This window comes from Taudactylus pleione, unplaced genomic scaffold (assembly GCF_031769625.1).
Source record: "Taudactylus pleione unplaced genomic scaffold, aTauple2 ptg000854l, whole genome shotgun sequence".
NCBI classification, from domain to species: domain Eukaryota; kingdom Metazoa; phylum Chordata; class Amphibia; order Anura; family Myobatrachidae; genus Taudactylus; species Taudactylus pleione.
In genome coordinates, this window is record NW_028285256.1 from 475793 (window position 1) to 492957 (window position 17165).

Consider the following 17165-nt stretch of genomic DNA (forward strand, 5'->3'; position numbering starts at 1 on the left):
GATCATGCTAGTGAAGCCACGGAAGACCCAGGATAAAAGGACTCTTGGGTGATGGGAGTATATAGAACACTATCAACTCCCGATTGAGAAGCTCACTTGCATGGTAACTTCTGAAATTTGGGAGTGGATGGTAGCCATGGGAAGTTTATTCCCATCTACTCTAATGATACAGAGTGGTGTATGTAGTGGCACAATAGGATTCCTAAATCCTCAACCTTCTTTGCAGTGATGAAGTTGCCATCAACACCTGAGTTTAAAAAGGCCTTAAGGACTTCAGATGATTTTCCCAGGACCAGAGTCACATCAATTGAAAACTGGGAGGCAACTGTCTTTGTTCAGTTAGACCTTTTCATTTCCTGGACATTATGAGCAGTCAGAGAGAAGATGACAGACATAGCTTATTCTTGTAGCTCCTTTCTCTCTCAGCAGCAGGAAGGTGTGACTTCCCAATTTGCATGGGTTCATCTTGAAGCTAAAGCGATGACTGTTCCCTCTCTTGTGCTTGCTCTGGTGAAGATCTACCCTGATACAAAAGGAAATCAGGTTATCCAGAGAATGTGCAAGTACATCTTTGATTTGCTCTGACAGCTCTTGCATAAATGCAGTGACCAAGGCTTCATTGTTTCACACTAACTCAGAGGCAAGGGTTCGAAATTGCACAGCATACTGTCCTGCAGATAGGTTGCCTTTCTTCAACTGCAGAATAGCTGACCCTGTGGAGGACACTCGCCCAGTCTCAAAAGACCTTTTGGAAAACTGCCAGGAAATCATCTGTTTAATTAACCAGAGGGTTGTTCCTTTTCCATAGTGGAGAAGACCAAGCCAATGCCTTGCCTGTTCATACAGCAGCAAGATTACATAAGACACTTTTGACCTTTTTGGAAGTGAAATTTGCACCTAAACCTCTAACTGAATCTAGCACTGATTCAGGAATCCTCAAAAGCCTTTGGGATCTCCATCATACTTCGAGGGATTTGGAATCCATAACATGATGAAGCACCTACAGCTTGAACTGTCACCCCAGGAGGTGGGACTGGTTTCACTAGAGATGCTGAGTGACCCCAACTCATTGCATTAGTATTTGTAAGCACTGCATAATTTGGGACTGGTCTTGTTCTTGCTTCTCGACTCTGGTTAGGAGATTCTCAAGCAAATCACATGGTGACAAATTACCAGCAGTATCCATTTTGGACCAGGGTATTCTGTCACAACTCTCAAATGGATAATGTATGTTAACCCGAATTTATGATTGGCGAGACATATTACTGAAGTGCGGAGTCTAACATGCCGGTGGTATTTACCAGGGACCCCGCAAGGAGGTTTGAACTTAGCTGCATCCAACAAGCAAGTCACAGCCCTTAATACAGGTGCTGGAGAGCTCTGGATTGAGTGGAGTACTGTGAAGATGTACAAAGTAGTCGAATAAGTCTGGTCAATACCAAATGGACAAGATGGTATTAGGGATGAGTGGTTCGGATTCTGTGGAATCCAAATGGCTTCGAGCAGCAGGGATCCGAGTCCACCCAAGCCATGGCTCAGGTGTTCCCGCCTGACTCGGATCCCACTGTGAGGCCAAACGTCGTCCTTACCATACCATGGAGCAGACATATGCAGGTAATGGAGGATAGCCAAGCTCAAACCAGAATACCAAGCACAGTACCAGGGAGCAGTTGAAAATCAGGTCACAAACAAATCCAAGGTCAGGAACAAGCAATTAAGCCACAAACAGGAATGCTGGAGTCAAGCTGGCCATCCACTATACAATTTTCTATAAGATATCTGTCCAATCTGGCTGATTGGAATAAAACCTGGTAATGTAAGGGAGCAAATGACAGTCATGAATTTGCTCACAAACACTGGAAAATAGGCAAAAATGGTTGTTCAGACAAATTGGCCTAAACACACAAATTTAACCAATTTGAACAAATTTTTTTTGTCCTTTTTTCAGTGTTTAAAACTATATGATCAACTGTCATTTGCTCCCATACATTACCAGGTTTTCATTCCGACCAGCCAGATTGGACAGATATCTGACAGAAAATTGTGGATGGCCAGCTTATGTTTTGGGAGCCTATACACTGGCACAGGAGTGCTCCCAAGGACTTTCCAAGGCTTGAATTTAGGCGCCTCATGTGATGTCATGATAGAAGGTGGCTGGCCACTTTTAATTAAACACAGAGTGGTGCTCAACCCTAAAGGAGCCATGGCTGCCTGCATGCTGCTGCATGAGAGGAGCTAGGAGTGAGGACACCAGCAGCTACAACAGGGATTTTCCACCCGCTGCCAGCCAGGACCCCAGTGCTGCCACACCCAGTAAGTGACAGCCGTGTCCAGCACGCTGCGACAATCACATTGACTAAGAGCAGCACAGCCACTATACAGCAGCGAAAGGCGCAGCATACCTGACAATAAAATGGCACCTGGTCACAAACCCATGAGAATCCGATGCTGCTCGGATGAGGTTTTAAATGTAATCTCTCACGAGCAGGTCCCTCTTCCCTTATGTGCTTCTCCTTCCTTTTCACATATGATCGTCTATTTCAAAGTCCCCATAAGGGCACCTAGCACATGGTTGCTGATGCCCTGCTGCTTATTTGAGTGTTATGATCGCTATTGCAGTAAAGTGTATAAACTATGGGCCTGATTCAGCAAATATCGCTGCTGTTAATATCGCTGCTGCTGGTACACAGATGGCCAATTATTGCGTACTGCGCATGCATCACAGTGCACATGCGCAAAGGCACCACTGTGATCATGGAGACCACACAGAGCCATTGCAGAATGATTGACAGGCAGTGAGTGTTTGGGGGTAGTGATGGGGGGGTGGTCGGAGAAACGCAGGTGTGACTGTCTGTTTGAACGCCTTTGCATGGGCGTGCATAAATTAACCTCTGCGATTGCTTATGCACCTGGAGTAGTCACTGCATGCCACGAGGTTAGCAATTTAGAGGTAAGGTCAGGGCTGCTGTTACTCTGCGTGAGGGGTCAATGGTACGCAATGTCTCTCATGTTTGAGGAGGTTTGTAACGTATTACTGATGTGACAGAGGGGAAGTGGTCTGCATGTTGTCCGTGCGAGTGCAATGTGATTGTAAGCATTAGCATACTATCGCAGCAGACCTGTGAGCGCAATTGCAGCCATGATCGTATCAGCCATCCTTGCTGAATCAGGCCCTATGTCCGTGTCCTGCATTGTTTTGTACTGTAAGTCACTATTTTCTTGTTTACTCATTTATGTATTTTGGACTATTATATAAAGAATAATAAATAATAATAAATGTGTTTTGTCATTTTTAGACTATTATGCGAACAAATCATTGGTACTAAAAAGCAAACTATGTAGTTTCACAATTAAGTCTATTGAAATACTTGGCTACTACTGGTATTATATGCATAAGAGTATCATTCATTAAATCAATAGCAATTTTGTAAAAAAATTATCTTGCATAGGATTCAGCATGGAACGCAGTTGCTTAAATGCCCGCAAATGGCTGATTGTTGCGTACTGCACATGCATCATAGGGTGAGTGTGCAAACCGGCCACTGCGAGTGGGACTGCGATCACAGTGGCTATGCAGTCCCATCGCAGTGTGATTCACAGGAAGTGCTATTTGTGGGTGGTGATGGGGGAGTGGTCAACATAATGCATGCGTGCCAGTGCATTTGAATGCCGTTGCAGGGGCATACATAAATTAGCCACTGCAACAGCATATGGAGATTGAGGTCTCTCAGCATGCGAGGAAGTTAGCAATTTCTGAGTAAGGTCAGAGATTGTTCATGTGTGCGCGGGGCTGTGAGGGTACCCTATTGTACAGATGATTTTGCAGTCTTGCTAAACATTACGGATGTGTGTAAGGTACAGTGGGTGTCATTATGTAGTGCTGTGGTGACATAGCTATTGCAATGGATTAGCGTACTATCGCAGTTGAACTGCGTGCGTAATCGCAATTGCATTCGCAGTTACGATCCTTAGTGAATCAGGCCCTTAAACGGGAGACCACAGAACTTTGAAGAAAATGTATATGCACACTAATCTACAGAGTCACCAGAACACCTACATGCTCAGTTTAGAATTGCTGTATTTGACCCCAGTAGGGTGGAATAATCCTAACCAGTGCATTGAAGGGGAGTGCACCCCCATACTGCAGCAAGCTGGATACTATGATGCCAGACTTTGTCTGCCCTGTGATAAAGCTAACACAGACAATACACAAAAGGGGACGGAGGGTGGGAAATCAAAACAAAGATGCAGGATTAAACAACTACATATCTGTATCTGACCTAATACCCCTATAAACCTGCCCTATTGCCCACCAATCTCTTAAACACTGTCCCTCAAACCAGAATCACAGTCCTAGCTACAGATGTGTCCACATACATCTCACCTCCGTGCACTACAAGTTGCATTAATCATAACACGTGCACTATGCGACTTGGTATAACCGAGCACCCCCCCCCTAACTTACACTACCCCCAAATACATTCTGCCCGCAAAGCAACATGAACAGGATGCACAAGCAGCCTCCGCAGACCAAAGTTACATCTGGTATGTCTGCACTCGCAAGCGAAATGCCACACCACAGTGTCCCGGCTGCTGACCCTGCAATGCAGCATCCTGCAGACACACCCTCATTCACAAAGAACACAGGCCACACATCACTCCAACCAGCAGAAGTCACCCGCGTGCCCCATAGACATTGCCCAATGAACAAAACGCACTCAAAGGCAAAAAGCAGCATGAAAAAATGCTTGGTGCCACCACATCATAGCTCGACTAGAAGGGCTGTTAGGAAGCCGGATGTATATGGACACATCTGTATTAACTCATTCTGTCCCTGAATGGAGATTTATGTACCTTCATTTCTAGTAAAACTTCAGTTATCTTTATTTTTGGCATTTGCAGGTGTTGGCATGGCCCATAGTGCCTTGGGGTGTTGCTTTTACAGTTCTGCACTGTTCCATGGAGTTGACAGTGGACAGTTTGGCGACCCAGTGCATGGATGTGGGTGACATGCCAAGGCCATATTTATTCATTCGTAGTAGTTTCTAGCTTTTGATAATGCAATTTTGAATGTTTTTTTATTGTACTAGAAATGTCCAGGTGCTGTTTCTTTTGGTCATTTGCAGGTGTCGGTGGTGTTGCAGGTGGCCCATGTTGCCTTGGTGTGTTGTTTTTTCAACTATGCACTCAGGGTCAGACTGCCCATCTGGCAATTCTGGCAAATGCCAGAAGGGTCGATGGCCATATGGGGCAGTCTGGCCAGTGCCGATGAGGAGGGCCAGATGGCAGCAGTGTTGATTTGTGGCTGGGCTTCCAGCTGATTACAGTTGGATCACCGCTTATGCAACCGCAGCATCAGAAGCCTTTAAGAGAGACACCGGTGCCATTATTTTTAATCTGGCACCAGTCACAAGCTAATTGGAATTCACGGAGCTGCAGCTAAACAGCAGCTGCTGCAGATCTGCAAGCTCCTAAAGGCTTGCAACTGGTGCCAGATTAAAAATGCAGGCAGCGCTGCCTATCTAAGGCTGCAAAGTTGTAGATCAATCCCCTTCAGCAATGGCTGTATGCTGGTGCGCTGGTGACCTGGCACCAAATACACCTCCTGCAGCTGATGGCACACAGGTAACTGCTGAACAGACACAAGGGGAGTGGAGGTAAGAGGCTGCTGGAGGGACACTGGGTGTTGACAGTGGGTAAGGGGGATTACTGTGTGGTATGATGTGTAAGGGGCATTACTGTGTGGCTTAATATATAAGGGGAACTACTACATGGCATAATGGATAAGGGGTACTACTACTGTTTCTAATGAGTACTGTGTGGTATAATTTGAATGGGCTCTACACTACTGTGAGTTGTAATGTGAGGAAGGGACACCACTGTGTGGTGTAATGTGATGAAGGACCATTAATGTGAGGTGTAGTGTGACTAAGGGCACTACTATGTGGCATAATTTGAACTGGGGGTGTTAATGTGTGATGTTACCTCACACTGTGCACTGTCCCTGCTTAAGTTGAGAATGGTCATCCTTTATGTTGCTTCAGTGAATGGAGGAAAAGCAACAAGCCATCCAAAACTACACAGGCATGGGCATGACTACCATAGGTGAAAGGAGTGCAGCTGCTATGGGACCCAGAACTGATGGTGTCCATTTCCTTGTCAAAGTTGCACGTGCTTTATATATTTTTCATCAATTGATGATAGGGGCCCTTACAAAGTTTTGCCATGGGGCCTTCAAATACCTAGTTACACCCCTGAGAACAAGCCATGACCATATTTGGAGGATGGGGAATGTACGTTAGTTCAGCATAGGTGGAGAACACTTTTTATTGTGCATGGTGCTGATACCATTCAAAGTAGTCACCTGTGAAGTGAGTTCACACACTTTCCTTTATTGAGTCAATTAAAATATGTAAGCTTAATCATTGAAATATTAAAAACAGTAAGTGTATAAAAAGGTTAATAAAGGTGATTAAATAAAGATTGACCAACTGTTTATTTGTTGTTGTACATTAGCAGCATCTGTTTTATATTGGATGTTCATTGATTCAATGTTGGTAATCCAGTTTAATATGTTAATATATTAATTACACATAATAAAGATAGTTATTCATATGAGTGCTGGCTACATTACATACTGTACTATTGTGGTAGATTTTCCTCCAGCAATATTCAATATAGGGGGGTATTCAATATGGGAGCGAAAAGTCCGTGCTGGACTTTTCGCTCCACTTCGGAGATTTTTCTGGGATAAAGTATCGGGCGCGCGCCTGCTTTATCCCCGTATTCAATATAAAAACTCCGAAAATGGGAACCTGCGAAGTGGGATTTGCGTAAAAAAATGAAATTGACCTGAAAAAAATTGTAGGACCCCCCTATAGTTGTAAAAACTTTGGGGATCACTATGGGTACCCCCGTTTTAGCCTGCAAATGAAAGTCGGGGATTTAAATAGCTGCGGCAGGTGTTTTTTCCCGACATTGAAGAAGTGATGCAGAAGAGCACTTAGGTTATTTTTTTCATTTTTTTAAGTGGTCCCATCAAATTTGGGGTACATGAAAATGGGTACTAGCATATTTTGATGTCCCTAAAGTAAGTTTTTAAAAATTCAGCAATTGTGCACCTGCCGCTATAAATCTATTCTAGAAAACACCTGCCGCATACTTGCAGAATAGCCCTGAACCTATTTCCCTAGTTTTAAACAATTTTTTCCCATTTTTTTTTTTCACCCCAATTTTTAAATAAATTTTTTGGGGTGTCCCTATTTTTTTTTTTTACTTTTTTGACAGTTATTTTTAAAATGACATTCCCAGGGGTGCAGGCTATTTTTTTTAAGCCTGCACCCCTAAACCGTAATTCTGCACTTTTTTTCGACACCTATTCAATGGTGAAAAGTTATCCCCGTTTTTTTATCAAAGACTTTTCGAACCTGCGAAAAGTCTTTGAAATTGAATACAGTGTAAAACTAAAACCTGCGATAATGACGTCATAGGTGCGATATTAACGCAAAAACTGAGTTTTCGCTCCATATTGAATTCCCCTAATAGTGTCATGTGTAAACACCTTATGCCAGAGGTTCCCAAACACAGTCCTCAAGGCTCCCCAACAGTTCAGGTTTAAAGGTGCATACACACACGATTTTTTAAACGATATCGTTTAACGATAATAGTTTGTAAAAATCGTTCACTTTCTGAGTCAAACGATGAACGATTTTCGTTCATGCGCGTTCACGTTTGTAGTACAGTCAGACTTGTCAACTCAATGATTTTCAGTAAGGGAATATGCAAAAATCATTTGTAGTTCTAAAAAATCGTTCATTACATTTAAATGAACATAGTAAATGAACAACTTTAGTAAACGATTTGAGTTCATTTTTTCAAGGGAGAAAATCGTTTACTAAAATCGTTCATTAACTAAATCGTTGTGTGTATGCAGCTTTAGAGATATCCATGGGTGAGTACAGGTGGTTTTAATCAAATTGACTGAGGTACTAATTAAGTCACCTGTTCTCAACTATGGATATCTCTAAAACCTGAACTGTTGGGGAGCCGTGAGGATCACTTTTGGGAACCTTTGCCTTATGCATATATTAAGCTGATTATTATGTGAGCACAGAACATTCTGGTATTATAAGTCAGTATACTGTGTTTTTAAAAGTATTTGTAATTTACCAAATTGCTTCTGTTGAATCAGCAGTTGATTACTGCCACAAAATTATAGTGTAAGGATTCATAACATTGCAATCATTAATCTCTTGTGGGCAGGTTAGCCAGAGACATTGTAACTCTCTATGTGGTTTATGGACTGCACCTGTTCCTAGGTAAAGCTAGTTACAAAGCATTAACACAGTATCTGCGTTTACTGATACTTGTGAATGTGATATATCAAGTTCATTCTGTTAAGTTAGCAATTCGTTACTGCCACAGAATAATGTTGTTTCATAGCATTGCAATCAATGAGCCCTTATAGGCAGGTTAGCAATTACACTTGTTTGTGGACTGTACCTGATTTTAAATACAGCTAGTTACAAAGCATTGCCAGTGTGTTTGCATTCACTGGTGTTTGTGTGAGGAGTCAATGATCAGTTCTCATGGTATACACACATTAATAAATGCAGTCTCTTGGTCCCAGTGACAGTATAACAGCCACCCTTATTAGTATGATACAATCTAGATCAGTGGTTCCCAACCACAGTCCTCAAGGCACACTAACAGTCCAGGTTTTAAGGATAGCCATAGCTGGGCACAGGTGACTTAATTAGTACCTCAGTTATTTTGATTTAACCATCTGTGCTTAAGCATGGATATCACTAATAGCAGGACTGTTAGTGTGCCTTGAGGACCGCGGTTGGGAATCACTGATCTAGATGAATTGACAGATATTAATACACAGCAGGCCCACATTGCCAACACATATTTCACAACATTAGCTTCCTCAGGGCAAACAAGATTGCATCCTCCAATAGCCCTATATTCATTTCTCTGGCCAATCAATTTCATCAATATAAATCACATGACCGTCTGAATCAATCAACATTCCTTACTAATTAATTACATCATCAGCCTTTGTGGTCAGCCAGCTGCCTGGTCACGTGACTGTCCCATTCCTGGTTCTGTACAGACATCAATCAAAACAGCAAACAGTGCTGCTTAATCAATCCCTAAGACCTAAAGCTGGGCATCCACTATACAATTTTCTGTCAGATATCTGTCCAATCTGGCTGGTTGGAATGAAAACCTGGTAATGTATGGGAGCAAATGACAGTCGATCATATGGTTTTAAACACTGAAAAAAGGACAAATTTTTTTTTCAAATTGGTTAAATTTGTGTGTTTTTTTAACCAATTTGTCTGAACAACTATTTTTGGCTATTTTCCAGTGTTTGTGAGCAAATGGACGATTGTCATAGTAAATAATTAATAATTAATATAAATGTAGAAAATTAATCCTTACTACACAAATGATAATATAGTATAAGGATATTATTGAATAATGCAATAGATTTCTACAACTGTCTAATAATTTTTACTTATAAATATGTATCCATATTAAATATAGTGATTGAAGTGCATAAATTATGTAAAGGTGTTATGAATAATTAGATCATTGTGGCTATGATCAAACAAACTAGTGAAATAAATTATTGTGATATAGGGATGAAAGTAAAGTGCCAAAAAAACTGTGTTATTGGTGATCCTCTACATTATACTGTACCTATTCATACAAAAAAAAAAAAATAATAATATATAAATATTAACTGCAACTCGTGGAGAATGAAAAATAAAAATCAATTCTTAGTGTCATACTATCTATGAGGTGAAATCTAGTGAAAATAGATATTATGTTGGATACAATATTTAATTCTAAAATATGTATTGTAAAATATATCATACATTAATGTAATAATGTAGACATTAATATATTAGTATACAGTGATCTGTTAAATTCATCAATTTATAAATTTGCATCAATTATAGATAACACTATATGTGCATGTATACATTTATCAACCATATCAGTCTATAAGGAGTATGTTAATATAGATGGATCCATTTGATATTTGTAATCCATATAGTCATCATCCAATCCTCCCAGTTGTATAGGAGTATAATGGTATATTTATTACAGATTCTCCCCTCAATATAATTGTAAATATCGAAGACCATATCAACAGAATGCACCCCAAGTTGATATAAAGTGGAGGAGTGAGAGCACATAGAATATACTCTAAATACCAAGCCCTAGATTTATTTATTTTATTTTATTTATTAACAGTTTCTTATATAGTGTAGCATATTCCGTTGCGCTTTACAATTTGAAACATTGATAGAACAAAACAGGGTAATAACTGACAGACATAGAGGTAAGAGGCCCTGCTTGCAAGCTTACAATCTATAGGGAAATAGGCATTGATACACAAGGATAGGTGCTATATATATTGCAATTTGGTCTGGCCAGAATGCAGAGTTTCTTGGTGGGCTGCATGATCCAGTCACACAGGAATGTCGGCAAAATGTCAGGAGTATGTGAAAGAAAGACAATATGTGAGGTTATGTGTGGACTGTGAGAGGGGATGTAATAAGACATGGAAGCTATGAAGGTTATGTGGTCAGTTCTGGAATCTGATAAGCTTGTCTGAAGAGGTGAGTTTTCAGGGAACGCTTGAAGGATTGAAGACTAGAGGTAAGTCTTATTGTGTGTGGTAAGGCATTCCATAGAGTGGGTGCAGCCCGAAGAAAGTCCTGTAACCGTAAATGGGAGCAAGTAATGCGTGGGGATGAGAGACGCAGATCTTGTGCTGAGCGGAGAGGTCGGGTTGGGAGATATTTTGAGATGAGTGAAGAGATGTATGTTGGTGTAATTCGGTTAATGGCCTTATGTGTAAGTAACAGTATTTTGTATTGAATACGGTAGAAAACCAGCAACCAATGGAGGGACTGACAGAGCGGGGCAGCAGACGATGAACGTTTGGCAAGGAAGATAAGCCTTGCAGCTGCATTCATAATGGATTGTAATGGCGATAGCCTGTTTTTGGGAAGACCAGTAAGGAGACTATTGCAATAGTCAATGCGGGAAATAATGAGTGCATGGATTAGAGTTTTTGCAGTGTCTTGTGTGAGATATGGTCGAATTTTGGATATGTTTTTTAGATGTATGTAACATGATTTTGAGACAGATTGAATGTGGGGAACAAAGGACAGTTCAGAATCAAGGATGACACCAAGGCAGCGAGCTTGTGGGGTGGGGTGGATTGTTGAGTTATCAACAGTGATAAAGAGATGAGATTGGTAACTGTTATTGGCCGGTGGAAATATAATTAATTCTGTTTTAGAAATATTAAGTTTCAGGTAGCGAGATGACATCCAAGATGAAATGGCAGAAATACATTCAGTGACACGGACCAATACAGATGGTGATAAATCTGGAGAGGATAGGTAGATTTGAGTATCATCCGCATACAGATGGTACTGAAATCCAAAAGAGCGGATTAGTTTGCCAAGAGAGGTGGTATAGATTGAGAATAGCAAAGGACCTAAGACAGAGCCTTGCGGTACTCCAACTGATAGAGGTAGCGAAGAGGAGGCAGAATCAGAAAAATTAACAGAAAAAGAGCAATCAGATAGGAAGGAAGAGAACCAACAAAGAGCTGTGTCCTTAAGACCTAGGGATTGTAATGTTTGTACGAGAAGAGAGTGGTCAACAGTGTCAAAAGCAGCAGAGAGATCTAGAAGAATTAGAAGTGAGTAATGGCCTTTAGCCTTGGCAGTGACCAAATCATTTACTACCTTAGTCAGTGCTGTCTCTGTGGAGTGCTGGGAACGGAAGCCAGACTGAAGTGGGTCCAATAAGTTGTGGGTGTTAAGAAAGTGTGTGAGGCGGGTGTAGACAAGTCTCTCCAGTAGCTTGGAGGGGCATGGGAGCTGGGAGATAGGACGGTAATTAGAGAGAGTGTTAGAGTCAGAATTTTGTTTTTTCAGAATGGGAGTAATCACTGCATGCTTGAACAGTGATGGAAAGATGCCAGTAGAAAGAAAGAGATTACAGATTTTAGTTAGGGTTGGGATGAGCACAGGAGACAGAGCTTTACTAATTTGTGAGGGTATAGGATCTAGAGGAAAGGTAATAGAGTAGGAGGATGAGAAGAGTGTAGATACTTCATCTTCATTTGTGGGGTCAAATGAAGAGAATGTGCCAGAGGTTTCAGGTAGGGAATTGAGTAGGTCACTAGCTGAGGAAGAGAATAACATTTCATTTCGGATATTATCAATCTTGTCCTTGAAATAGGAAGCAAGATCTTGTGCACAGATAGTAGCAGGTGGCTTGGGTGAGGGAGGGGTAAGAAGCAGTTTAAATGTATTAAAAAGTTGCTTGGGGTTAGAGGCTTGAGCAGAGATAAGAGATTGGAAATATATTTGCTTGGCAGTGTCCAGAGCAGTACGATAAGAGTTGTAGATAGACTTATATGTGAGGAAGTCACTTGGAGTGCGAGACTTTCGCCACTGACGTTCTACTTTACGTGAGAGTTTTTGTAGATGCCTTGTAAAGTTAGAACGCCATGGTTGACGTCTAAGTCTACGTGGTGTGTGATGGGTAGCTGGAGTTACCTCATCAAGGGCTTTTTCTAGAATCTGGTTTAAGTGTGATGCAGCAGTCTCAGGAGAAGTGAGTGCAGAAATTGGTGAGAGTTCTTGTTGTAGAGAGGTAGATAGTTGTTGAAAGTTAATCACATTAATATTTCTGCGGGTTTTAGGAGGTTTGGTTGATTTCACTGACATTGAGGTTGATGTAATGGAGGAAAGTGTGCAGGTGATAAGATTGTGATCTGAGAGAGGGAAAGGAGCATTAGTGAAATCAGAAACTGCTGAGCATAGTCTGGTAAATGCAATATCAAGGCAGTGGCCCTCCTTATGAGTAGAGGAGTCAGTCCATTGGGAGAGGCCAAGAGAGGAGGTTAGAGAGAGTAGTTTGGAGGCATGAGGAGATTGTGGACTGTCAATGGGGATATTGAAATCACCCATAATGATGGTGGAGATGTCTGAGGATAGGAAGTGAGGGAGCCAGGCTGAAAAATATTCCAGAAATTGTTGCGGTGGCCCAGGCGGGCGATAGATAGCAGCAACTCCCAGAGAGAAAGGGGTGAAAGTCCTGATAGAATGTACTTCAAATGATGTAAATGTGAGTGAAGGTACCTGTGGGAGAACTGTGAATGTGAAAGATTGGGAGAGTAATATTCCTACCCCATCTCCTTTACAATTGCTAGGCCTGGAGGTGTGTAAGAAGTGTAGGTTACCATGTGAAAGTGCAGCAGGGGAGACAGTGTCTGATTGTGTTAGCCATGTTTCTGTTATTGCCAGAAGGTTGAGGTTAGTTGAAATAAAGAGGTCATGGATGGATGTTAGTTTGTTGCAGACAGAACGTGCATTCCATAAGGCATATTTTATTGACTTGGAGGGTGAAGGGAGATACGCAATGTTTATGAGGTTAGCTGGATTTATAGTTCGTTGTGGGGGTGGCATGTGGGTTGGGCCTGGATTTGGAGATATGTCACCAGCTAATAGAAGCAACAGGAGCGAGATATAAATATATTTGTTGGATTTGTCTGAATGTTTGTTATGGCGACAGGTTGTGGATGTTATTGTCAATATGTATAGATAAGTTGAAAGCTCATATGTGTTTGTAAGAGGAGAGGAAAGTAATGAGGCAGCAATATGTACAGAAGGATGAGCTGCAGGGAGAGTAAAGGATGTAATAGTCTTAGAGATGATTCCATGGAGTGAGATCATTAATAGAAGTTTCTGATAAATTTTTTCAATACATTCAATAATGTACAACACACAAACTACTGGTAAGGAATGATATTGTAAATACCTTGTCGTAGATGTTGTTCAATGTTTGTTCAACTGTTTTTTTTAACTGTTATATAATTACACTTTGTGTTATAACACACTTAGTGCTTATAATACACGCCTGCCTCTATACTGATTCTAAATTTAAAGAAAGTCTGATTGAGACATGCTACAGCTGAGCACAAATGCTCACTAATCAATGAAGAAATTTGGCACTGGGTTTGTGTAAACACAAGCAGTATCCTACCACAAAACTAGGCATCACTGAACAACATCCCCCACCCAGGTAATACAAAATACAATCAAGTCATTACATCTAAATTTTTGCTAACAGAAATAAATTCCATTATGCAGAAATGTAAGAACAATATGTTGCTTGCTAGATGGAAATGGGTAACATACTTTTTAAAATCCAAACAGCTGATCTGAGTGATTGCAAAGCACTAGTTAGACTATGCAGCTTGTAAAATGGGTAACATACCTGCAGGGATAAAAAGAAATAGAAGATGTTCAGTCCAGTTGTAAATTTATGCAGATTATTGTTTTTTTTAACTGTTATATAATTACACTTTGTGTTATAACACACTTAGTGCTTATAATACACGCCTGCCATCGTCACCCACGGCTGCCTCTATACTGATTCTAAATTTAAAGAAAGTCTGATTGAGACATGCTACAGCTGAGCACAAATGCTAACTAGATGACACAAGCAGGAATATCAGAATTTAAAATAGAACTTTACAGAAATGGCAGAAAACGTTTGCCCTCATTGAGACCTTGGGGACCATGATGTCCATCAGAAAAATCATTTTGGTCTCTGAGTTGTTGATTCAGATGACCTCTTCTAATGCCTACATTTAACTTTTTCATACCAAATGCTTGTAACACCTTAGGGTTACCATCATGATATTTAAGAAAATGTCTGGCTACCGAGGTAAGAGTTCTAACTTTTGCTGCATCTTGTTAAGCATTTCGGATTAAACCCACATGCTCCAAAATTCTGTGAAAGATCCAAAGTGCATCAGCCTTGTGCTGATGTGCTGTATCATTCCTCCTGGTCGATCCCACTTCACACAGTCCCCCTCACAGATCACACAGTCCTCCCTGCAGATCACACTGTCCCTTCACAGATCACACTGTCCCCTCACACAGCACCCCCCCCCACAGATCAGATTCTTAACAGGAAAACATACCACCCCCCTAATGGGCACCAACAACACCTCCCTCCTTCCTTACTCTTCACATAGCACTAGCAATCCCACCTCCATTACTGTTCACACAACACCAACAAAACCCAGTACCAGAAACCCCCCCACCCATTACTGAGCACACAGCACCAGCAACCTCCCTTTACTGGGCACAAAGCACTACTCTTACTGGATCAGCAATCCCCCCACTTACTAGGCACACAGAAGTGAAAAAAAACACCCCAGTTGCTCACCAGCAAACCCCTTTACTTGGCACACAGCACCAGCAACCACCCATTACTGGGCAACAGAACCTCCCCCCCTTACTGACACACTTAACACCAGCAACCTTACCCCCTATTAATCTGCACACTTTGAACCCTTTTCTTAATGGCCACTCTTTGGATCCCCCCTATTACTGGGCATCTCCTCCTACTTACTTGGCACCAGCAAACAACCGCATTCCTGTGCACACTTGGCAAACCCCTTACATGAGCACACACCGTCCCTGGGTGAGCTTGGCATACTTCCTTACCAAGCACATCCCACTCCATCTATCCCCTTTTTCCTTTTTATTATGTGCTGGTTGGGGCATTGCTACCTGACATTTTTAATGTTATAGGTTTATGAATGTCCAGAAATTTTAATGGCCACAGACAGCATCTCCTGCATGCCCCTTTCATTTTTTTTTAAAGAAAATTCGGAACCAATTGCTGCTTGTTGTGTCAACCCAATGGCGCAAGTCACACAACAGTGACATTCAGCCAAGGGTTCTCAGCCCTTAAGGCTGCTACACGGCCCAAAGGCTGCATCCTGCTTCATGACCCAGAGGCCACCTGTCATCACTCCTCACCAGCCCTCAAGGCTGTAATGGCCGCAAGTTGCCAAGAGTTCCAGGCCTCAAGGCTATTGCAGGACTGGTTCCTTCCTAATCATAGCTCTGTATTCCACTAATACTCAGCCTGGAGGCTGCATCACAAATTAACTATCAACTATCAATTATTTAGTCAGTGGCTGCACCACCAATTATCAATATGGTAGATGGAATTGTCCTTGGGCCCTCCAACCCACCCTTATGTTGTATATGAAACAGGACATTCACAGTTTAACAAACCAATCACTTCAGTGACAGGGACTGCCACTTGCGGCTGAAATTATTGGTTTGTTTGGACCCCCACAAAACAAGCTGACAACGAGCATTGGACATTGGTGGCAATGATCCCATACACAAACTGGCTTTACAGTCCATTAGATGTAATCATCATCATCATCCTCATCAGTGTGTGCATCCTTCTATTCTTCACACAATATGAATTCGTCAGACGCTTCTGTATTTTTTGGACTTAAGTGCTGGTAAAGGTCTTCCTCGTGGAATTTGTAATATATTTTGATGAACATCTTTTCCACATTTTGGGGAAGTAACCTCCTATGACGATCACTGACAAGGTTCCTGGCTGTGCTGAAGTACACACTGGAGGGTGGGCAACTTAAGTACAGCAAAACCAGTTTGTGCAAGGGACTACAAATTGCCTCTTATTCCAGCCAATAGTGAAACAGACTGTCTGACATGCCTATTTGGATGCTATCCCTAAAATAGTCATCCACAGTTCTCTGAATGGTGGCCGTATCAGGCAAAGTCACGGTAGACATGTCATTCATTGTAGGCAGTTCTTTCAGACCCAACCAAATGTCATTAGATTTTGCTGACTGATCTGCATAACCACCAGCAGTGGATCTCTTAGGAAAATGTAGTTTTTTCCTGGCAGCTGTAGAGACTGAAGGAGGAGATGCTGCCGTGTCAAATTCTGCTTGAGCTGACAATTTTTTCACCACCAGCTCTTTTCAGATTTATGTCCGTCGGAAAGAAAGACACAAGGTATGACTTAAACCTAGGATCAAGTATGGTCGACAAAATATAGTGATCTGATTTCAAGAGATTGACAACCCTTCGAGCCTGTCAAAGCAAATGAAGGGCTTGATCTACAAGTCCCACATACTTAGCAGCATCACTCTGTTTCAGCTCCTCCTTCAGTTTCTCCAGCTGCCTTTGCAAAAGTCTGATGAGGGGATTGACCTGACTCAAGCTGGCAGTGTCTGAACTAACTTCACGTGTGGCAAGTTCAAAGGGTTTGAG